This window comes from Alligator mississippiensis, chromosome 2 (genome assembly GCF_030867095.1).
Source record: "Alligator mississippiensis isolate rAllMis1 chromosome 2, rAllMis1, whole genome shotgun sequence".
NCBI lineage: Eukaryota > Metazoa > Chordata > Crocodylia > Alligatoridae > Alligator > Alligator mississippiensis.
In genome coordinates, this window is record NC_081825.1 from 141,164,881 (window position 1) to 141,189,011 (window position 24,131).

General features: G+C 45.9%; 1 long non-coding RNA gene across 1 annotated transcript in view; it reads right to left on the bottom strand.

Moving 5' to 3' along the window:
- Positions 1 to 5,166: 5,166 nt before the first annotated feature.
- The window catches only part of LOC106738026 (uncharacterized), a 28,423-nt gene continuing 9,458 nt past the window's right edge, over positions 5,167 to 24,131 (bottom strand). Inside the window, exon 3 of the long non-coding RNA XR_001371973.3 lies at positions 5,167 to 5,882. This is a non-coding gene — a long non-coding RNA (uncharacterized LOC106738026). The remainder of the gene's footprint in view (positions 5,883 to 24,131) is intronic.

The window sequence follows — 24,131 nt, forward strand, 5'->3', positions numbered from 1 at the left end:
TTTTATTCAATGACTCTTTATCTAATGGAAAGTTTTCTTTAAAACAATCTTCTGAAATCCCTTGATAAGACTTTGCAGGTTTGAAGTTGTCAAAGGTTATTTTCAGCAATATTTTCTCTGACTTTAAAATCTCTTTTTTTTTATTGTCAGGAAAATGAGAAATAAATATTCAAGGGTAAATAATCAATGTAGATTAGAAAATGTGCTACACGTGCTGAGAGTTAGGTCCCTGAGGCATAATTATGACTAGTTTATAAAGAGAAGGATGATTACACAATACTTAAATTACTATGTTTAGAAGAACCCTGTTTTTGATGGTGGCATGGCATACGAGTCCTACTTTCGCTTAAGATGTAAATTAAGCAATATTTTCATAGATGCATAGGTGTAGCTGGCAAATGCTACAGCATGGAATTCCTGGGATAATATTTATATTCCTGGGATAATATTTCATAAGGTAAGCCAATGGGGATTTATTTTATTTCTAAATTCTGTGATGATATATACATTATGGAGTGGCACTATGGGAATCTATTTAAGGCCCTTTTTTGTGTAACCCCCCCCCCCCCCCCCAATCCACACTTCGAATAAAATTCTTGTTTGTTTCAAAATTGGTATTTTAGTGTTGGGGCATAAGTGGAATCTGAAGTGATTAGACAAAGGATTCCTGAATTATGCCACACCACGGAGGCATTTGACTGAGTTCCAGAGCTCTCTCAGTATTTCCTTTTCCCCCTTGTAAGAAAGCAGCAGACACAAGGGGGGAATTGAATCAGACTTACTGAGATTCAATCTCCCTTTAGTTGATTAAAGTCAAATTCCAAATGCCCTTACTCTTGTTGTTGGTAACATCATTATGGAACGTAAGTTCTAGTGAACTCAGCATGGGACGTCAAAGACTAGGCTAAAGATTTCCTTCATATCCAGACAAAATATGGTGGCTAATCTCAAAACCGCAGGAATGTAAATCCTTACCACAGCCCCCGCTGTGATACCTCTCTTACATAGAAGATTGCCTTGCTCTGTGAGTAAATTCATGGAGATGACTGGGAATGCTGGTAGAGTCGAGAACTATCCAGTGTGGATGGGAGCATTGCATTGTGGCCCTAGGAAGGCTTGTCCATAGAATAAAAGAGTGTGTGTAGGTATGAAATCTGAGGAGTCCACATGCCTCCTAATGGATGTGAATAGTCTTCAGTGGTAGTTGGGAAATAGGGAATGACAGCCTAGAAGGTAATTCTTCCATGAAGTCCCACAGTTAGGGATGGTGCTGAAGGGGAATTGTGAGCCACCCAGTGTACAGCACATTCATCTGTCTGAGAGTTTTAAAATGGTGTTGTCAGCCAAGGGGGTTCTTAGCCATCCAGAGCATGGAACAGTCCAACCCACCCACCAAAAGTTTATTTTCCTTTGTACAGCAAATAGAAGGTCCCAGGATCCAGGGCCCCTTCACTCCCCTCCTCCACCCCACAGCAGCTACATGGGGGCTCTCACAGCATCTGAGTTGCAACAAGATTTTTAGCTACAGTGTAATGGAACTCAGGGATGGAGATTCATGGGGTTGCCACTTCCACCCCCTTGTAGCCCTTTAGCCCACTCTTGCTGCAGAGCTGGAGAGTAACTGGGGGCATGTCTACACAAGATTCTTTAAGGCAGATTAGCCTAAATTTAAGGTGTGTTAGGGTACGCGTCTAGACATGTGCACCCTTAATGCACTTTAAAAATGGTGATTTGGGACTGTTCACACCTAAATTTGATACCTATAAATGTGGGTATCAAATTCAGGCACAAATACTAAGGTGCGTTAATGCATGTGTAGACGTGTTAAGGCGCATTAACCCTGTGTGTGTGGACTGACTGGGACTGACTGGGGACTAACTTTAGTCCCCAGTCAGTCCACACACACAGCGTTAATGATTTTTAATGCCTGCACTTGGAGTAGGCTGCCTAAACCCGCTTAATGCACATTAAGTGAATGTGCATTAAATTTAGGCATGCTTAAATGCATGTGTAGACACGCCCTGGGTATGTAAACAGGGCTGATACACAGAATTAGCAGAAGAATACAGATTAGCTGTAGCTAGCCTCTTCTAACTTAGGGCCTAACCCAGTACCTCATCAAGTCAGTGGAAAAACAGCAACTCACCTCAGTAAGCTTGAATTGGATCCTTGTCATTCCATCAGCAGAGCTCTAAGTGGCAGCATTGCTGGTGGGACTGGCAGCTTTGAGTACATATGCTCAGCATCTCAGGAGATGAGGCTTCTTTTCTTCTAGGTGCTGTCAAGTGGTTTTAAGTGCCTAACTTAGCCCCTCTTGCCCCTCCTCCTTAGTTGGAAACATTTGGTTTTTGTCTTTCTGAGTAATACTTCATGAACGATATCAGGTACAGCATGACACCTAAGACCAGCGATAATATTCAAGTTGCACCCTGGCACAAGGAGGTCAATTAGATTTTCTATTTCTTTAGCTTGGGTTAACCTAACAAGTAAACATCAAAGCTAGCCTGTTTATATGTCATTGTGTTGTCAGTTTCCAGCTGAGCCAGAGTGGGGAAAGAACATTTCGCAGTAGCCATACTCACATGCATAATAGTAAATCTCCCTGCAATTAGTGAATGTTACGAAACTGGCTCACATGGAGGCAGTTTTCCAGTGACTGTGCAATTAGAAGTGGCAGACACTTCATCACATTTCCAAGTGTAGGCAGTGACTTGCACAACAGACTGACAGGGTAAGCGAGTGCTCAGAGCTCACAGGTGCCCAAACCCCAGCGACACATTTCTCTCCTTGTGCTAACTCCATGGTTCACTAAGAACTTGCTCTTAGGAATTTCAGCTGGATATCCCCTCCCTCCCACCCCCCATGTCTCATCCAGTCATGTCACTGTTTTCCAGGAAGTGTAAGGATTCCTCTCTGATGACTTTATTGTCCAAGAGCCATAAAGCTACAGTTGTGACTTTTTCTTCTCTTTCCCTTTTCAGCTGTTCCATGTGAAATTTTAGGGTTTGGTATGCTGATGTGTTTCACAACTCAAGCAACGGATGTTGAAGAGTTTTGCTTGCGTAGTATACTTCAGTTAGCTATGGTATGGATAATTCTTCAGCTCCTTGGTACCAGTGTCAACAAGCCTGCCGTAAATCTCCTGAAGGACCGCACCATTTGGTTCTGGACACTTCCAGTTCCTGTGGAAAGCTGATCAAGTTCAGAAATGGCCCATGGCGTGTTCTGCTTCATCTGTGTACCACCATCTTCGCTAAGCTGACTATGAATAGCAAATCTTCCATTTGTATCTTCCAGGAAGCTCCTTGCCTGCTCCATGTTCATCCTTTTTTGTTTTGTTTACCTGTGACCTGAATATCTCAGCACCATAGAGTTTTCTAAGGGCTTTCCTCCATCTCGTACCCTGAACTTCAGTGAACCATGTCCTAATTTGTTCCCCCTAAATGCTGAAGAGTGATCAGTAAACTCCCTCCTATGCTGCAGAGCAAGTCATCCATCTGTAATTTGAGGGTGCTCAAAAAAAATCCCATTTCTCTTTAGATCCTAAAGAGGGCATAATACAGACTCAGTGGGCTTGTCTACACATGCATTAATGTGCCATAGTTACTGCACGTTAAATTTAGTACCTGTAATAGCTGCACAGTACTGCCGGCACATGCCTTTAAAGTGATGCTAATGCACAGTAGACTAATTCCACTGTACATTAGTGTGATAGCACAGCTTTTGCCTTCAAATGCTAATGTGCAGTAGGATTAGTCTATTGCACGTTTAGGATCTCATGTGGATGCACCCAGTCTGGTGCAATGGTACTCAACATTTTTAGACTCCAGGCACCCTTCATTAGGCTCAAGGTATCCCTCCATACTTTTGTGAAGTGAGTGGCACCATTTCAAAAATGAACTTAATTACAATGTTTACCTTCTTTTAGAGGGTCTAGGCAATGCAGGACAGGGAATGGCCAGGCAGGGATACGCCTCAACCTGCACCTATCTGTTTATCTCCTCACACTTTGTGGCATACTCCCCATGGTGCCTTGGGACCCTGATTGGGAATCACTGGTTTAGTGCCCTTATGTAGCTCATATGGGCCTAACCCAGCTTTTGTTGAAGACAGGAGAGAGAGAGACTTTCAAAGACTGAAAAGGAAACTAAATCAGGCCTTTAGTCACTGAGTATGAGATTTCCAAAGTTATTTCAGGGCTGAACATGGGAGGCATTTGGGGGGGGGGGGGGCTTGTGGGGCTTATAGCCACTCCAAAATTCACCTTCCTGCCCCATATCCACCCTTCCCAGTTCTGCCCCTGTCTAAGCCCCTTTCCTCTCCCTGGGCCACTGCTTCCTGCCCTGCACAGCTGAGCCTGCCCCACTCCTGCCTGCATCTTACAGAGGTACAGTACTCCCAATTTAGCCTGGCCCAGCCCAGCTTATGGGGACCATGTTCCCCCCTCCCCCAATTTTCTGTCTAGTGTCTATCCCACATCAGCCCCCTCACCGGGAAAAGGCTGGCACTGCTCCTGGGACTGAAAGATGAAGACAGGTACCCAGTGGGAATTTAGGGGGTGGATGGATACCTAACTCCTATTGGTTTCAATGATAAAGTGCCAAACCTGCTCAGACCCCTTTGAATATCCTGCGAGGCTATCCTCCTGCATCTTCTAGCCCTTAAATACCTTGGATAATGTGTCTCCAATTCTGCAGCACTTGAAGACAGATGCTTTTAAAGCTAACAATGGCAAAGTCTCCAAGAAGAAGGTTCATTTTCTTTTATTACTTATTCCTTGAAGTGTCCCATAGAGAGATGTGCAGGGAGTTCACACCTTTCTTCCAGCTATTATGTCAGGCTTTCTAAAAGTCCTGCTCATAACCTTATGGGCTAATAGCAAGTTATCATTTCTTTTACCTTCCGACTGAACTGAAATCAGGGGAAGTTGCTTGCATTTTTGAAAATCAGATCACTTATTCAGATTATCTAAATGAATAATTATTTTCCCTGGCACTCAGATGAGGAAGTTGGTTGTCCTATTAAGGCACTTGTGTCTGAGGATTTAGCTCCCCCATTCAAGATTTAAAAAAACCCCCTAAATAAAGGACTCTTTCCTTTACCCCTGTGTTTGAGCCGTCAGAATTCACTCCAGTGACATTTTCCAAGATTTTCTTTACAACCACACAGACTCAAAATTTTCTTTTTAATGGAAGTCAAGATGTTTATGTCATCACAGGACTCTTAAGACTTTAAGGAATATATCCCATATTGCAAGACTCAGCAGATTTGTAAACACTTTGACTTGTGGTTTTAGACATATGTTTTTCATTGTTCTGTATTAAAGTAGTAAATAAAAGGTTAATACATTCTGGGGAGATTTTGTACAGGGGGCTAAACTGATGTGCAGGGTCACTGGGAGGTGAAAGTTGTTTACAGCTGCTCCGCATCCTGCCCTCTTACACTAGTTAGAACTAGTTCCTGTGCCTTTCGCAAGATAGTCTGTTTTTGTCTTCTGCTAGATAGAGCTCTCCTGGTACAGGCAGCCCTGCTCTTGGGATCTCCAGCTTCTTTTGATCTTCCTAATCTTGTCCTCAACAGCGTTTTCACTGCTGCCCCAAGCTCCTACTTCTGCCTCTGTAGCAGGAAAGGAATGGTCCCAAATGGAGCCAGCAGCAAAGGATGGAGAACCGTGTACACAGTCAAAGGATGGAGAGGCCTAAGCTGTGGAATTCACATCCAGGCCTAATGTTTGTAGGGCCAAATACTGCCCTCAGATGTACAGATGTTGCTCCTTTTGACTTTAATGGGCACTGCTTTTATGCAGTCAGAGTGACAATTTGCCCTTAAATATTTGGGTTAGAAGGTAGAAAGTGCAGGGAATCCATCTTTCATTCCAAGAGCTGCAGAAGGGAGAGGATTAGATGTGTTATTTTTCTGAAACAAATAACATACACCCTCATATACACATGCAGTCCTTTGTACCTCCCCTCAACCCCTGCAAATACATGGTAAAATTCCCTGCTCTACCAGTCTTTTTTTTATAGGTATAACTCAAATAGCTCAATGTGTATGTCATGCCAAGCAGCCCATTTTCCTCTCTTTATTATAGTTACTTAGAATGACTCTTATGAATGAAATAGAGTTACACTGCTGTCGCGAAGAAGAGTCATGCCAAGGGGGCCTAAATGCCCTTGAGCCAGCAGAACTCACTGACATCCACTAACCACCTCATATGCTATTTCTGTTTAAATAACATGCACTTGTACGTTGCTTCTTCATCAAAGTGTAAACCTCTAGCGAAGGGAACAAGCTGTGTACTAGCCTCTGGGCTATTTCCTGTCTCCCAGTTCTACAATGATGGCAATGAGAACAGTGACCTCTTTGGAACACATTTCCGATGGATGTGATCTAATGGGACAGCCATAAAGACATGAAAGTAAAGAACTGTGTCAGCAGACGTGCAAGAGCCATGTGTATTAGAAAAGAAACAGGAATGTTACCAGACATGGAGAGGAACTTCCCACAGTCTATCTGCACATTCTCATTCAGGGAGATAAGGCCTGAAGGCTTTTTAATTAGTAGTAGTTAATAGGCAAGCTAGTTAAGCAGAGCATCCACCTTGCACAACACTCTAGAAAGTCCAGGCCTCCTCCCAAAAGAGTATCAGTGTTGGCTCTCCCCACCTTACCATTGAACATTGTTGACAATAGCAGATTCATTGTAATTAGAAGTGTGCTAACTAGGGCGAGTAATTCAGAACCAATTCAAGCACCCAACTCTCTCCAGCTGCTATTAAAGTTTACATCTTGGGCAATCAGCTGCAATGGGCACTAATTTCTAATTGAATCCACTGCTCCCTACACATGAGATGTAAACAAATTAGATAAAAACGTGCACACTGATGATCCTCCTAGGGATCCATAGTCTTCTTGGGTCTCACTAAAGACCACATCCACCATGCCCTGCTGAAGTCAATGGGGAATGTTGCTGTTGGCTTCAAAAGTCCCCCAGGGTCTTTCCTGTTTAGTAAGAGAAATCTCCTCAGCTTTGCTCCAAACAATTTGGTTAAGAATCTGGTTCACGCCTTTCATAGTCTGTTGGAGAGGAGAACATTTAAGCATGCAGCCTGTGTGGTAGTGATGAGAGTGTATGCAGCCTATCCAGAATGACTGGGAGTGGGAGCGTTAGCATGAGAGTAGCTAGACCAAACTGAGAAGTAGCTTCCTCTTGCTCAGCCAACCTCAGCTTTTCTCTCATTAAGCAAGAGGATTTCTGGTCTTGCCAAAGCTACATCAGAAGCAAACTGAAAGATGAAGTCCAGGAGCAAATAATGATGACCTTAAAGATGAGTTGGAGGGGGAGGGTGGAATGAATGGTGAATGAAATTGCAGCTCCACTTGAGGGTGATCACAGAATTCCTATTGACTTTAATGGGCACCGGCTTTCACCCTCCATTTCCCAATTAGCTGTTAGGGCATCAGAACCATGGAAAGAACCAAATTCTGTGGTGATACATTGACCACACTTGACCTGTGGTTCTTGTCCGGCTATGTGTGTTGCCTTTAGGAGTGGAACTATCTCTGGGGACGGCCTGAAGCTCGCTAAATACCTGAAAGGCAATTATAGAGAGGAAGGAGATAATCTCTGTGGCCATAGGGGACAGGACTAAGAAATGACTGCAGCAGAAGAAATTTTGGTTGGAGATTAGAAGCGACTTTCTGACTATGAGGATGGTCAAGCATTAGGAAGACTACCTAGAAAAGTTGTGGAATCTCCATCCATCCCTGGAAATGTTCAAGAGTTGATTGGACAGACACTTGGCTGGGATGGATTAGTCAGGGATAATCCTGCCTTGACTAGGGGGCTGGACTAAATGACCTTATTATCTGCATGTACATTTTGTTTTTATGAGTGAATGGAGCCACTTTTCCCCCCAGCACCATACAGCTTCGTTTTATATTGCAGTAGTGCCCAGATGCCAGCCAAGATCAGGGCTGTATTGTGCTGGATGCTATGCATATGTGTATGCGTGTGCACATGCAGAGTTGATGGCAGTCCCTGCCATAAAAAGCTTCCCTTTTGCTTCCCATTGGTAAGCAACAGTGATTTGACCTCCTACCATAGGTTTGACAAATACTAGATTTGCAGCTGGTAACTACTTGGAGGTTTGGGCCAGATCAGAATACTTTTGCTCACAAAGGGAGCAATTTCTCCTATGGACAGCCCTACTGAAGCATGAGTAAGGGATTCAGTCTGGCCTTCTGTGTTTTACCGGACTCCTGGTTCACTAGGCAGGGCAGTGGGATTCAGCAATATGTAAAAACACATTTACTAGATAAAGTTGGCCTCTCATAAACCTCACTATGTCACAGGCTGGAACTGTGCTTGGATGGGTTTCCAAATCTACCTATGGGAAAGGGCCCTTTTCTGCAATTTACCACCCACTGTCCTAACTGTAGCATAAACCATATGCCCAGGGTGTCTTAAATGCAAGCACCAAACCTTGATAACCTCATCACCAGAAGTAAACTTCCTATGACCCAAACCACACCAAATGGATCCAGACCATGCCAGGACAAGAAATGTAAAACCTAACAACACATCTCCACTAGTCCCACAATAATGACACCCACACAACGGAACCAGCACCATTCCTGGATCTTACACCCGCACCTCCAGAAATGTAATATATGCCTAGATGGAAAATATGTAGGAGAAACAAAACTATGTACCAAAATGAACGCACACTGAATATCCATCAGAGGACAAAAATATCCAACTACCTGTGGTGCACTTCTCACAAGACAATCACTCCCTCTCTGATCTCTCAGTTTTAATCTTCAAAGGGAACTTACAAAATACCTTCCATAGACAAGCCTACAAACTTCACTTCATAAATCTACTGGATACAAAAAATCATGGACTGGACACTGGATTTATGACACATTACAACCTGCATGACATGTTATACACCAAATAACCTGCTGTTTTGCTGACAGCCTGAATTCCTTCACACCTTTCCCTCCCCTTCTCTCTCCTCTTACCCTATCTCTACCCTTTGTCTTCCAAACTTCCACTCATTTGCATCTTCACAGACATCTGCTTACCCTAGCTTCTTTTCTATTTTGGAGACCTCAGAACAGCAGCAGAGTCTCACAATGCCTGAGGAACGGTGTTTGTGCCTGAAAGCTTGCAAAGAATTTTTCCCAACTATTTAGTTGGTCTAAAAAAATATATCACATCTACCCAAAGAATCTTGCCTGTCTATGTCCTTAGACCAACACGGCTACAACCAACAACCTTGTATCCCATAATGTGCTCAAGTGAAAAGTTTGCTCTAGGAGATTTAGACAATAGATTAATAGATTTCTAAGGCCTGAAGGAGACCTTCTGATAATCTGGTCTGGCTTCTTATACTACATAAGCCAGAGGATGGACTTCACCCAGGTTTTCTGCAAAAGGTCCACATTTTGGAGTTCAGCTAAAGCAATGGCTCTCAACCAGGGTACTGCAGCATCCTGGGTGCTATGAGATCCTTTTAAGGGTACTGCAGAGCACCAACACCTATGTAAGATTCACAAGATAAACCAAGAGATTTCAAGTAGGAATCCAAAGTATCAAAAACAGTCCAACCTGTTGTACTCTTTCTGAGTTCTCTGCAGCAGAAGAATGTCTCTATTATTTTTTTTTAGTCAAAAAACAAGTGAGAGCTAAGAGCTGGCATTTTTCCAGGGGTGCTTTGAGTCTTATAAGGGGTGCCTTGAGTCTAAAGAAATTGAGAACCACTGAGGTGAAGTATAGGGGCTTTTACAAAGAGACATCCAGTTGTGGAAAGTCAGGAAAGTCATTTCAGTGATTAATCACTCTCCCTGGAATAAAAGCTCTGCCTTATTTCTACCCTGAATTCTTGTAGCTTGGGGGGGCGGTCTCACTAGTGAATCCTCTCATACTGCCCAAGAGACCTCTGCTCTCAAATACGTTCCCTTGTAGGTTGCATGCCAGTTGCAATCAAGTCAACTCTTGAGTTTTCTTTGATAAATTAAACTGGAACTTAGCCAACTCTTTGGTTGTGAGTCAGGGCTTTCAGGCCTCATGCTCTTATTCTTGCATCTTTTTTCTGAACTCTTTGCATAGTTTAACAAGTACCTTGTGAGTCAGCAAAGGTATACTTAAGGCAAAACAGTAATGAACTAAACTCGGTGCAACTAATGAACTTGCAGGTGTTGCTCATGGGGAAGAAGAACCTTATGCTACCTGACGCCTGTTCTATTTCAACCTAAACAATTGATTGTGCAGATGAGAGGTGGGAGGAGAATGGGATAGTGACTCAGTGATATAAGAAAAAGTGATGGATCTGTGAAGGAGAAGATAATGGAATCCAGAGAGATATTAAGAGCAGAAGGGAACACTGGAGGTTTAGAGGAGATGTGAGCCTGTGAGTAATTCTAAATGATCTGTGTCAGGAAAAATATCTGTGGAAGCAAAGATAGAGTCATCACCTCCAGAACTCCAGGCTGTTGACATGAGTATTTCAGGTATTGCCATTCTCCCAAAGCAGCCACCAATGCCTGAAGCCAGAATAACAATTCCAATGCTAGCGTATTATCTTGTTGGGCAGGTTTCTTTGATTCATGGTATCCAGACTGACCCATGTGCTCAGTCTGCCACAGAAGCACTAAGAAGGGAAGGGGCAGTCAGGTAGAGAAACACTCTTCATTTGAGAGGTGGGGGCTTGGGCAGGGAATAGAAAACTACCATGGCCAAGACAGTGAAGTCTAACAAGGAAGAAGCTGATGCAACCACACTCAGCCCAATTCTTGATCCTCTTAGCTCGTGAGACTGCTTCCTCAGTGGATGAGACATACCATCAGTCAGAAAGTGACACCGCCCTTCATTCCTCTACCCTTCCCTTGCCCAGAAGCAGTCCCGACCGTGAGAAAGTTCTGACATGTAAAGGAGCTTCCTCCAGCAACGCCTCACTTACAGTCAGCTGAAAGGTGAGTGACACCCTCTGCAATAACTGGTTATAGAAGGACAGCAAATACTCACTGATGCATTTACCTGCCCACGCCTGGAGTGAGAATGCTGCACTGTCTCCTGCTGCCATTTGCTTGGTTTTCCAGCAAACCATGCAACAAATATACCCCAAAAAGTAGAATATGTTTACATCAGCCCCATCACAACGTGTGTGCGTGCACACGTGCGATTGTGCTGTCTCAGAATCCTCATAGCAATAGAGAAACGTCGGGTTGTTGGGCATTTTGACTCTAAGGAGCTCCTGGGAGGCCAGATGTTATTTTGGGAGCTGCTCCAATTCTCTGGAAAGTTGCTGGGTGGTAGAAGTGATTATTTAAATGTGGCACTAAGCCACAAAAGACCCCCCACAGGCCCATGAGTACTGTGGAAACCCAGGGGACTTTAACACACAGCTGTTCAAAGGGCTTGGTCAAGAGCCCTGCTGTACACCCACATGTGGAGAGAAAGGGAGACCCATAATTCCTCTGCCTCACTGGAACTTGGATGCAAGGAGAGGGATTGATATCTGGTTGCTGTTCCCCCTTTTGCATGGGTGTGTAAGCTGTGACATGGAATGAAGCTGTGGCTCAGTCCTTCACAGTGCACCTGCTAGCACCCAGGGCTAAAGGGACAAGAATTTGCCCTAGTGATGATTCCTTCCCCCAAGCTACCGGGACACAGAGGAGAATGTCACTGTTATGGTCTGGTTCCTGCCAAGCTCCCATGGCAACATAGATGCTTGCTGTTTCTTGCACAGACATGATTACAAGTGCAAGGATCACCCACACCCACCAGTTCTTACAGTGATGTACAGGCCTCAGTTTTCCCCTCTGGCTGAGCTGATGGGAAAAGTACATGTGGCAGTGGGGGGAGGGGGGGTCAGAAATCATTTACAGCTCCATGATGTGGAGCCACTCGGCCGCACCTGGCTTCTGATAGAGCTCCATGTACCTGTGCTACCAAAGCCTTGTCCACCACTGACTCCCTGCTTGCCCTTCCCTGGGCAGACAGTATAGTGGATGCAAGGAGGAAGAGGAGCCACCTCCGTTTTTAGGAAGAATCCCCGAGGCAGGGTATGGTCTCCATGGGGAGCTTGAGGTTAGGCTGGGCAATGCTGTTTTCCCATCATGCTCTGGGGAGTCCAGGCCACAGCACTTCATGAGGAAAATCACGTTCCCTCAATGTCATTCTGCAGTTCAAGGACAGAGCCGAAAGCCTATTTCTATGCCTCCTACACAAACCACTGGGAGGATGCTATGGGCCATGCCCTTCTCCTCCCCAGCCCTGGGCTGAGTTCCATGTGCCTCGTGTTTCTGCAGGTGCCAGAGCACTGTGAGACCTGTTGAGCATTCATAGTACATGTGACACAAAGGGCTCCCTGCAGAGCCCCATTCCACATGGGTGGGGATTGCTCAGGGTTGTGAATAGCTCTGCTAACCCCACTTGGGGTGCCAGTGGGTGCCTGGCTGCCAAGTATTATTGAGTCATTTGCATCTTTGCTCAAACCTTAGTGCAGGGGAGAGGCTCATGTAACTTCCAGAAAGCTTGTTAAAGTCTATCCCAACGGTGCAGTTGGTCCAGTAAAAGATATCACCCACAAGAATCCTTGCCTGGACCATCATAGCTATAATGTCACTCCAGTGCTACTAAAAGCCATGCCTTGTGCCAGACTCCATTGCTGTCTTGCCCATCCTCCAACCATCACTGCCTTTCTGCTTGCCTGCTCTGTGGAATGCCCCTACTTCTAACCTGCAAATGCTTCCCACTTGGTGCTACGGAAGTTGGGTGCTGCTACATGGCAGGGCACACAGGTAGGAAGCTTGCTTCCCCTGGGCCACATGCTAGGAAGGGTAAGTTAGCCAGGATGCAGGGGACATGGGCATATGTTATCTGGATCCCTGTGCCTGGGCCTTAGCAGAGAGCATTTGTCCAGGGCGGGATGTCTGGAGCTCTCCCACAGAACCGCCCTGCTGCAGCAAGACCTGGAGCAATCCTTGCCTCTGCCCAGCTCCTGCCTCCACCCAGCTGTGACTCTTGAAACAGCTCATTCTCACCCAGCAGTGCTGCTCTCTGTATGCAAGGAGACTTAGGTCTGGGTACCCTTGTACTTGTCTCAGAGCCACAGGGTCCATTTGGCTGTGGAACTGCAAGCTGGGCTCTTTGCTACAGTCAGAGGATTTGTCTGCTCAGTCCCAGGTTTGAAATCATCCTTGCTGGTAGTGTTGTCTGTCCCATGGGATGCCTACCTCTACTTTCAGATCCCAGCCTGAGCTCTGTCCTGCTGAGTTACACATCACACCCATAAGACCCTTTTTTCACCCTTTTGCCATGAAACCTCACATGTTGGGAAGTTCTCAGCCCTGTAACCTCTGTGCTAACTATGATTCCTCCTTGGTAATTTCCTGGGATCAGCCATCCAGCTTTCATCACTGCTCTCCCTCCAGCCACTATTTCTTTTATCTGCAGATAGGCCACTTCACCAATAAGCATGCACTGAATCATGATACCCAAGGCAAAGAAGAGCTGAGGAAGTGCCCGGAGCTATAAGCGGGCTCTGCCCAAGTATGCAGGGCCTTCATACCAGGCAGTTTACTCAGTGGTTAATCACACACTAGCTTCCTTCTCATTGCCTTTTTACAACGCTCTTATCAATCCTTGCAGGCAGGCTGCCTTTCATGCTCTGCTCCCCACAGAAAGCTTGGGTGCTGTCAATCCCTGAGATTTGTGGGGGGTGGATTTCTTTTGACAGCTACATGGGGCACTTGCACATTTTGCTCTGAGTCAAACTTCAGGGGGTGGTGGGATACAGCTAACCATGAATGAGTCATCTCCCCCAGGGTGGTGGAGCACAGAAAAGAGAATGGACATGCAGCAGGGGAAAATAAATGCCAGCAGAAACAAGCAAAGGAAGCAAGGTTGAATCAAAAGTTAGTCACTGCACCTGGAGAATAGGAATGCTATCTGACAAACCAGGGAGGGAGAGAGGCAGCGTATATACCTTACGAGGCATGCAGCCAACCAATCCCACAATGGCATTATAGTTCATATGGGCCTCACCAGGCTCTCCCCCTGGCATTTTGGCTTCATGCTAATCTCATGTGTCCTATTTTTACTCAGGTGTACCTCCATTGACTTCACTGAAGACATTCCTGAAATGTGTTCTTGCCTAATCTAGGTTCCTACTTGATGCTCAACACCACAGTGTTGGGGCACCTTCCACAATGGTAAGGTGGCCCCATAAGATGTCTTCCTCTCCCTGCTCCCTCCAGTTAGTACCATCTGGACCTTTGGTTCAGTGCCTGAAGAAAGCCTGGCTCCCAACATCCAGGCCTGAATTCTGAGGTCTGAATTCTGCAGGAAGCAACCTTTTGGTGAGGTCCAAATTGCCCTTCCATGTCACCATTGTGGGGACTTGAACTCCTGATGGCACCTCTGCCATTGCAATCCAGAAAGCAAATGGCCCCCATGCTGAACTGATAAAAACAACCTTGTTTCATGTAGAATCATGTGTCTTCTATACTCTGGGAAGAGGAGATCTCTGTGCTCCCAGCAGGGCAAGAAGGAGAACTACAGTCCATCTGAACAGAGGAAGGTGGGTTACACCAGCCTTGTTAGAGATACATGTAACCCAGGTCTCCCAGTGACCAAGACTCAAAATCCAACAGGGCGGCCTCTCTGCTTGATACAGTCGGTCTTAACAGTGGTTAGACTTTCAGTGGAGATCCGGGTTAGCACACTGAAATGCATCATTTTTAACAAGAAATGATCAGTTTCCTATGGGATACAATGCAGGAGACAAGCATCAGTTGAGGTCACCAAATGAAAGGTTCAGACGTTTGTTTCTTATTTTGTTGTAGTTACTTATTTACTCATGTATTTATTTTTGCTTTACACTTGCTGCCTTCTCTCTTGCCTGCTCAGATGTGCACACATACACGCTCAGTATGATTCACCTGGGCTGCGTTCCCTGCAGCTTAGTCACTTGCATAGACAGACCACTTTCCACATTTTTCTTGAGTATAAAATCCAATTGTTTTACGGCATCTGTGCAGTCATTTCCAGTAATCTATCTCCAGTATCTAATCTATACAACCCATCAGGACTTCTAAACACCTGTCCGCATAGCAGCTTGATACTATATTGACCATCCAGAGGTATTAATTGCTGCCCTGAGTCTTCCTCATTAAAGAGACAGTCAGTAGGTGCATCTACACGTGCACTGTAATGTGTAGTCACCTATTTTACCGTGCATTAAAGCGTTGTGGAAAATACCATACAAATACGCTAATGTGCAGTAATATAGGCTACTGCGCATTAAGTGTCACTAAAAAAGCATGCTCTTTTGCTTTTGCATATTAGGGCAGCCTAATGCACATTTACTTAGTACCTCACATTGGAGGTACTAAATTTAATGCACATTATGAAAAGTGTATTAATGCATGTGTAGACGTGCCCATCATCTACTATAAGGGAGACAGTAGACCAGCTAGTTGCTTGCCACTGCCAAAAAAACCCTATTGTGATAAATGCTTCAGACACAGCCAAACCCTATATATGCACCCAGCTCTTATGCTTCCTTTGTGACCACTGGATCCACTAGTTTTGCAGCTTCCTCAAGTAGTTCCTCAGCTCCTGTCCAACTGGAGAATTTCAACAGATGTTGTGATACAGTACTATTTATTTAAGGCTTTTCCTGGGTTTCATTTTTTTGATGAAGTACTCTTCAAGTTCTGTCTTTCTGCTGATCTCAGATTTCTTGTAAAATCAGCCTAGCAGTGCTTTTGCGTCTTTTACAAAATATTCCCTTGGTGTTGCTTTTTGGTTTTGGCTTGAAGGACATGACAGTTTGTGTACTGTCATTGAAGGTTTCTGAGCACTTGGTGCCATGGATCTACCCCAAGGAGGTGCTTGCCTCATAGAACTTGAATTTGGTATGAGCATTTCCTTTAGGGAGGATATGGAACTAAAATTTTTCACTTAATGCTCCAAGCAGAATAGGTTACAGGAAAATGCAGACCAAAAATGTGCTCTTCTGGCCCATTTCAAGTTCTGTTTCTTTCTTTTCTTGGTCCTGTTGTAGTCTTTCCTGCTTACTGGCCACAGTCTAGTGGGTGTCTACATCACCAAATCATGGAATCATAGAAAATTAGGGTTGGAAGGGACCTCAAGAGGACATCTAGTCCAACCTCCTGCTCAAAATAGGACCGTCCCCAACTAGATCATTCCAGCCAGGGCTTTGTTGAGCCGGGCCTTGAAAGCCTCCAAGGATGGAGATTTCACCACCTCTCCAGGTAACCCATTCCAGTGCTTCACCACCCTTCAAGTGAGAAAGTTTTCCCTGATATCCAACCTAAACTTCACTTGCTGCAATTTGAGACCATTGCTCCTTGTTCTGTCACCTGCCACCACTAAGAATAGACTAGCTCCATCCTCTTTGAAACCACCCTTCAGGTAGTTGAAGGCTGCTATCAAATCTCTCCCCAGTCTTCTGTTCTGCAGACTAAATAAGCCCGGTTCCCTCAGCCTCTCCTCAGAAGTCATGTGCCCCACCAACCGAACTATTTTCATTGCCTTCCTCTGGACTCTCCAACTTGTCCACATCCTTTCTGAAGTGGGGAGTCCAAAACTGGACACAGTACTCCAGATGTGGCCTCACTAGTGCAGAAGAGAAGGGAATAATTACTTCTCTATATCTTCTGGCAGCACTTCTACTAATGCAGCCCAGTATACTGTTAACTTTCTTGGCAACAAGGGCACACTGTTGACTTATATCCATCTTATTGCCCACTAACCCCCAGGTTCTTTTCTGCAGAGCTGCTGCTAAGCCAGTTGGTCCCAAGCCTGTAGCGGTCAAGAATGATGTCAAGAAGTAGTCACATGCAATGTTTTGTAGCATCTACCTAGCTCTACCCCCTGTACTTATATGAGTTCAGCTGCCCCTCAAGGCTGTTTGTAGGGGTGGCTGAGTGGAAAATGGAATCCTTTCACTCTCAAGTAGAACAACCTTAGAATCATAGGAACATAGAATCACAGAAAAGTAGGGCTGGAAGGGACATCAAATGTTTGTTTTACCTAATCTTGAAACCACACAAAAAACTGTCACCCATCTACTACGCACATTGCCTAAACCCACCAAGAACACCCTGGCCTGCCACAGGTAAAGCACGGGTATGAGTGCACTGTCAACATCCTGCCACTGCAAAAACAGGAAGTGGTTTTTTAAATATACTTGAGAGATCCTGTTATAGAGGAAGAGAAACTCCCCCACAGTCCATGCAAATGTGACCATGGGGTATACTTCCTTCCTGATCTCAAATGTAGCAGTCAGTTTAACCCTGGGCAGAGGGACAAGACATTCTAGACTGGAACTTCTGGGTTTTTTAGTCTCAGCAGGAGCATCGGCAAACCCCAGTCAAAGTTCCCTGATGCCTGTAACAACAAGAGGGGGAAACTATTCCTTCCTGAGCCCAGAGCAACCAGCAAAGCCCAGAAGCATGGGGAAAAAAAAAAACATAGGCCCTCCACTCTGCTCTGCAACCTGGGGACTGCAAATGACACATCCTAGCTGGAGAGCCAGAATTCCCCTTTCGATCACACTATTTCCTCCATTAACTAATCCCAGATCCTTTAATCTTATATAACTACGGTGGTTGTGGAGCTCTGCTGCTTTCTCCTGCTACGGGACGTGGTCCTCTCTGATTTCCATCTTGTGTGGAGCTGCAGAGCTCTTCTCATGGTCTTGATGTGGAGCTGCTGGGCGACAATGTGCATAGAACCCTATGGTACTCTTTTCCACATTATCATAGAGTCATGAAGTAGGGTCAGAAGGGACCTTGTAGATCTTCAAGTCTGACCCCCTGCCTGGGCAGGAAGAAAACTGGGCTCAAATGACCCCAGCCAGGTAGGCATCAAGCCTCTTCTTAAAGACCCCCAGGGTAGGAGCCAGCACCACTTCCCTTGGAAGTTGGTTCCAGATCCTAGCCACCCTGACTGTGAAGTAGTTCTTATGGATGTCTAATCTGAACCTACTCTCCAACAACTTGTGGCCGTTATTCCTTGTTATCCCGGGGGGCGCTAGGGGAAACAAGGTCTCCCCCAAACCCTTCTGGTCCCCCCTAGTGAGTTTATAGATGGTCACAAGGTCCCCCCTCAGCCTTCTCTTGTGGAGGCTGAACAGGTTCAGGTCCCGTAGCCTCTCATTGTAGGGTCTGCCCTGCTGTCCCCAGATCATGCAGGTGGCCCTCCTATGGACCCTCTCAATGTTGCCCACATCCCTCTTAAAGTGAGGTGCCCAGAACTGGACACAGTACTCCAGCTGTGGCCTGACCAGTGTTGTGTAGAGGGGGAGGATCACCTCCTTGGCCCTACTTGAGATGTACCTGTGGATGCACGAAACGGTACAGTTAGCTCTGCCGACCGTGACCTCGCATTGTTGGCCCATGTTCATCTTGGAGTCAATAATGACTCCAAGATCCCTTTCTGCCTCTGTGCTCTCAAGAAGGGAGTTCCCATCTTATAAGTGTGCTGCTGGTTACTACTGCCCAAGTGCAGCACCCTGCACTTGTCTGTATTGAAATGCATCCTGTTTTTGTTAGCCCACCCTTGCAACCTATCCAGGTCTTTCTGCAGTCTTTCCCTCCCTACTAGCATGCCCATCTCACCCCAAATTTTGGCATCATCAGCAAATTTAAACAGGTTGCTTTTCACCCCATCGACCAAATTGCTGATAAAGAAATTGAACAGTGCGGGCTGAAGGACCGAGCCCTGGGGGACTCTGCTGCCCACTTCCCCCCAGGTCGAATATGACCCATCTACCACCACCCTCTGAGTATGACCCTTCAGCCAATTTGCAATCCACCTGACTGTGTAGGCATCAATGCCACAGTCCCCTAGTTTTTTAATGAGGATGGGGTGGGAGACAGTGTCAAAGGCCTTGCTGAAGTCCAGAAAGACTACATCCACGGCGACACCTGCATCCAATGCTTTTGTGACCTGATCGTAAAAGGCAATCAGGTTGGTCTGACATGACCTGCCCCTAACGAAACCATGCTGGTTGCCTTTGAACATCATCCCCGATGCCAGCCCATCACAGATGTGCTCCTTGATGATCTTCTCAAAGAGTTTCCCCAGGATTGAGGTAAGACTGACGGGCCTATAGTTGCTCGGGTCCTCCCTCCTCCCTTTTTTAAAGATGGGGACCACATTGGCTATCTTCCAATCATCTGGCACCTGGCCCGAGCACCACGAGCACTCATAAAGCCATGCCAAGGGCCCTGCAATAACCCCTGCTAGCTCCCTCAACACCTTGGAGTGGAGAGCATCTGGACCTGCTGATTTGAACACGTCCAGCCCCTCCAGAAGCACTCTAACCCGGTCATCCTCAACCTTAGGTCTGGAGGCGTTCCCCTCGAGTCTGTCTTGAATCACGGTGGGGGAGTCCCGGTCCCTGCACAAGAAAATGGAGGTGAAGAATTTGTTAAAGATGTCTGCTTTCTCCTCTGGTGCAACCACCAGATTGCCCAGCGTATCTTGCAGGGGTCCCATGTTTCTCGGTGCCTTCTTCATCCTCCCTATATATTTGAAAAAGGACTTTTTATTATCTTTGATCTTGGACACTAGCCCTAGTTCTATGTCCACCTTAGCTTTCCTAACAGCTGCCCTACAGGCCCGAGCTGGGGAGGTATACTCCTCTTTGGAGATAGCCCCCCCTTCCATCGGGTGTACGCCGCCTTTTTGGCAACCAGGCATTCCCAGACTTCCTTGGTGAGCCAGGGGGGCTTTTGAGCACTCTTGCCCCGCTTGCTTCTTGTTGGGATCGTCACCCCTTGGGCCCTGAGTAACGTCTTCTTAAGGAACAACCACTCATCTTGGGCACTGAGTTCCCCTGCCCTCAAGAACCCCAGCGCCTCTCCCACCAATCTCCTCAACTTGTTGAAGTTGGCCCTCTTGAAGTCTAGGGCTACCGCCTTGCTGCAGGCCCTTGACACCCTGCACTGGATGATGAATTCCAGCAAGCGATGATCGCTATCACCCAGGTGTCAAGGACCTGGAGTCCCCTTACCAGATCATCGCCTGTGACCAGGACCAGGCCCAACACGGCATTTCCTCTGGTGGGACTATGCACCTCCTGGGTTAAGTGGAGGTCCTGTACCTCAGTCAGGAACCTCCTGGAATGGACCGACCTGGCTGACTGCTCCTCCCAGATGTCCGGGTAATTTAGTTCACCCATGACAACTACATCCCTTGCCTTAAGTGCCTCTGCAAGCTGGCCCGAAAATTCCTGGTCCAGCTCCTCCCCTTGGTTGGGGGGTCTGTAGTAGACCCCCACCGTTAAATCCCTCTCCCCATGACCCCCTTGTATCTTGACCCAGAGCACTTCAGCTTGCCCCTCCTCCGACCCCATTTTGCTGGCAGAGGATGTGTACTGCTCTTTGACATAGAGTGCCACACCCTCTCCCTTCCTTCCTTCTCTATCCCGCCCCTAGAGCCTATAGCCCCTAATGCTAACTGCCCCAAATTGTTAAGATTAGAAGTACTGTCCATCTAAAATGCTTGCCAGAGGGTCATTTTCCAATGTGCAGCAATGCTTTCCATCTCAGTCTGTAGGGCAGCTGTCTCCAGGCAGAGCTCTGTTGGTCAGAGATGTGAAGAGGTGCAATCCCTCGCCGAGGCAGCAGCACCAACGGAAACCTCCAGTGTAGACCTGGTTATTCTGGCAAGCTTGTCTTACCAGTATAATTCATTGCACGTGAAGGGGAGGTTCACTGTAGCATTATCCACACAAGCAACACATTGACACTATACCCCTATGCAGGTAAACAAAGTTCTTTGGGTAAATCTGATATCTTTTATTAGACCAACTCAAATAGTTGGAAAATTTATTTTTTGCAAACTTTTGGGTATAAATACCCTTTGTCAGGCTGAGGAAGCATCTGCAGTTGGACTGTGCTCTTTCTGGATGGAATGAATGGTGAAGAAGCCAGAGGCTGGTGTGCCCTTAGGTCAACATGGCTACAACCTATACCTATGCAGGTAAAGCATTCCAGCTGTAAATTGGGCCTGAGAGAGATGGCTTGGATCTGCAGGATTAAGTCACTCCATTTAACTCTGTTGTTTGAACTCCTGCATATGGAGGAGTGAGAACAGGCCTGGCCCTTGTCCTAATGAAATACAGACATCATCAGGCTGGCCTGAGGGCAGATTCTTGCCTTGGAGATGATGATTCCAGAGAAAATATCTCAGCCCAATCCCAATGTGTCCCTTTCTGCCCTCGCTATGCTTCTAAAGCCCTTAGCATTGTTCCTGCAGCGTGTACTGTCAGATGCCAGAAGGCTGTCTTCCTGTGAAATTAGGAAACACTTTGTGAAGTATTTTCAGCAGGCATGATGTCAGGAAAGCAGACTGCAAGACATTTGTGCTGCGTATTTTCAACACACATAACTAACTCTTTGTTTTGGTGTGAATGGCTGTTTGTCTGTGCACCACAAAACATTAGCCAGCATGAATTGCAGCATCTTATTAATTTATATCTTTCTGTCTAAATTGCACCCTTTTTTCCCCTCAACTCTGCACCTACATCAACCAGCTTCAGAAAGGATGCCAGGTTTTTCTAGTCCAAACTATTCAATTAAGCAGCTCCTCACTGTAATCCTTTTGTTATCAAATAGCTACAGTTTGATTGGCTTAAGTGGATGTGCTAAAAATAAACATGCATGTGCCTGTGAGATCTGGAAGAGTTGGAAAGGACTCCAAGGGTCATCTAGTCTCTGCCATCTATCTCTCACTGATATTTGTGTGGCCACATCAACAATAATCTCTGAACAGTCGCTAATGTATTTATTGTCCCATACTGCCTGGGCAGCAGGGTAGTACTTGTGAACACATGGGAAGCTGAGGAACAGAGAGACTGAGTGACTTTGTTGAGGGATACAGGGAGAGTCTGTGATGGAGCATGGGGTTGAGTCTGGATTTCCTCAGTTAGTGTCTGTGCCAGCCTTGATACAATGCAACCCATAAAGCTAACAAAAACTTAAACATCATGGGAACTGGCCATGCTACATCCATAGCCATCGATTCACATCACAAATGCTCATCCATCAGGATTCATGATCCTTCTTCAAACAACTCTGAGGACATTCTTCTTCACTAGTCCTAAGGGCAGAAAAGGAAGCTAAACTCTTAAGGGTAGACAGAGAGCCTCTAACTCACCAGAGGAGTTACCCATCCACATAGTCCCACTGAAGCCTGCTGTGAAGAAGGGGTTCCCACTTTAGCCCTGTGATCCTCTCCAAAGCACTGTGGATCTCTGAGAAGACACTTTTCTCCTTTCACAGACCACATTTGAAAGCATTTCCAGTTTTGCTCCATACGGCTCAATCGAGGTCTTTCTTCCTCTGCTTTCTGGTCTTTCAATTCTTTTACTTGCCCCTCGCTGGCCAGATGCACAGCTCCTACACAGCTCATTGCACGAAAGGCAGTGCTTTTGGACTGAGTTAGTGATAAACATTTTTTCTGATGGGAGCACTGCTTTAACAGGTGCCTATGCATGGATAGAGTTTCCAGATTTGCATTCAGTCCACTGGACTTGCAATTTTTAAGTTAAGAAGGATGCCAGTTATCCAGCAAGTTCTCCTTTGTTCTGGGTGCCAGGACGAGCGGGTGACTCTCAGGCCTGGTGGACACTACAAGGAGAACATGGGCCTTGTAAGACCTGTTAATGTTTGGTAGTAGTGCATCTTGGAAAGCTTTTTACCTCATCCAGTGAAAAGAGAACTGTATAGCACATGCTTCTAGTGGACTTGTGACATGCCACCTGGTGCACCACCTGGTCAATGCAGAGACTGGCTGGACCTCCCCCTTTCCCACAGCTCCGGAGCCCCTGGGGTGAGCACCTTGGGCATTTGCCTTCCCCTTCATCCCTTCCTGAATTCAGCAGCAGGGAGAAGGAAGGGATGAGGAGTAGTGGTGCTCAGCTCTTGCTTTCACACAACTCCAAAGGGCGTTACAAATGCACTGCCACGTCCCCCTAGATCCGCCCCCGTTTCCTCCATTTTAACAGAAGGTGAACGAGAGTCACAAGAGTTGTCTCAGATCCCATAGGAAGTTTGTGGCAGACCCAAAGGCAGAACTCAGATCTTCTGACTCTGAGACATGTGTTTTACCCACAAGACTTCTTGTCTTCTCTGCTGCCTGCAGAATGAGTGACAATTAAGGCTTGTCTAAACAGAAAAGCCATAGCAAAGTAGCATAGTGTAGGCGGTGCAGTCTCCCTAGGGATGAGCATAAAGGTGCCTTTTACCATTAACCCTGTTTTCACAAGGAAAGTCTGGGCTGCAAACAGATCACCCTAAGCAGCACCAGAGTCAGAGTTTCACTATTACAATGGTTCTCAATCCTTTTGGACCCGAGGCACCCCTCAGAAAATGCCAGCTCTTAGCTTTCACTTATTTCTAGGCTATGGAAAGATACTAGAGCAATTCTTCTGTTGCAGATTACTCAGAAAGCCCACAGCAGGTCAGAATGTTTTTGACACTATGAATTTCTATTTGAAATATCTGAGTTTATCTTGCAAATCACATGGAGGTGTTTGCAAATCATCTGTAGGTGTTTGCTATGGCATCCTGGTTGAGAATCTCTTTACTAGTATAACCATATTAGTAACCATATTAGTCACACCTGGTACCAGCAGACTTGTACTGGCACAAAAGCTATTCTCAGACTAGGCCATTATCAAAGGTAGAAGATGTTAGCATCAGAAGCTTGAGATTTGTCTTTTTATTCAGAGGTCATACACATTACTCTGAACTTCTTTTGATCTAGACATAGGGTTAGGAAACAACAACAGCTGCTGTTCTTATGTCATCTAGTCAGCTCCTCTCAAGTCTCCAAGGCCAAGAATTATTAAAGCCCGTTTTATTTTTCTTGGCTGATCCAATATACAACACAAACTATTATAGCAATGAGCTACATAAAAGGTCTGGCAGGATACATCTGTGGGTAAGATACTGGTGGACTAATGGTGGTGGTAGACTTGTGGTGCAAGGCTGACAATTTAGGCAGTTAGTACCAGATTTCCAAAAAGCACAGTATCCAGGATCCAAGCCAGGTTATCCAAAGGGTGCAACATGGTGTAT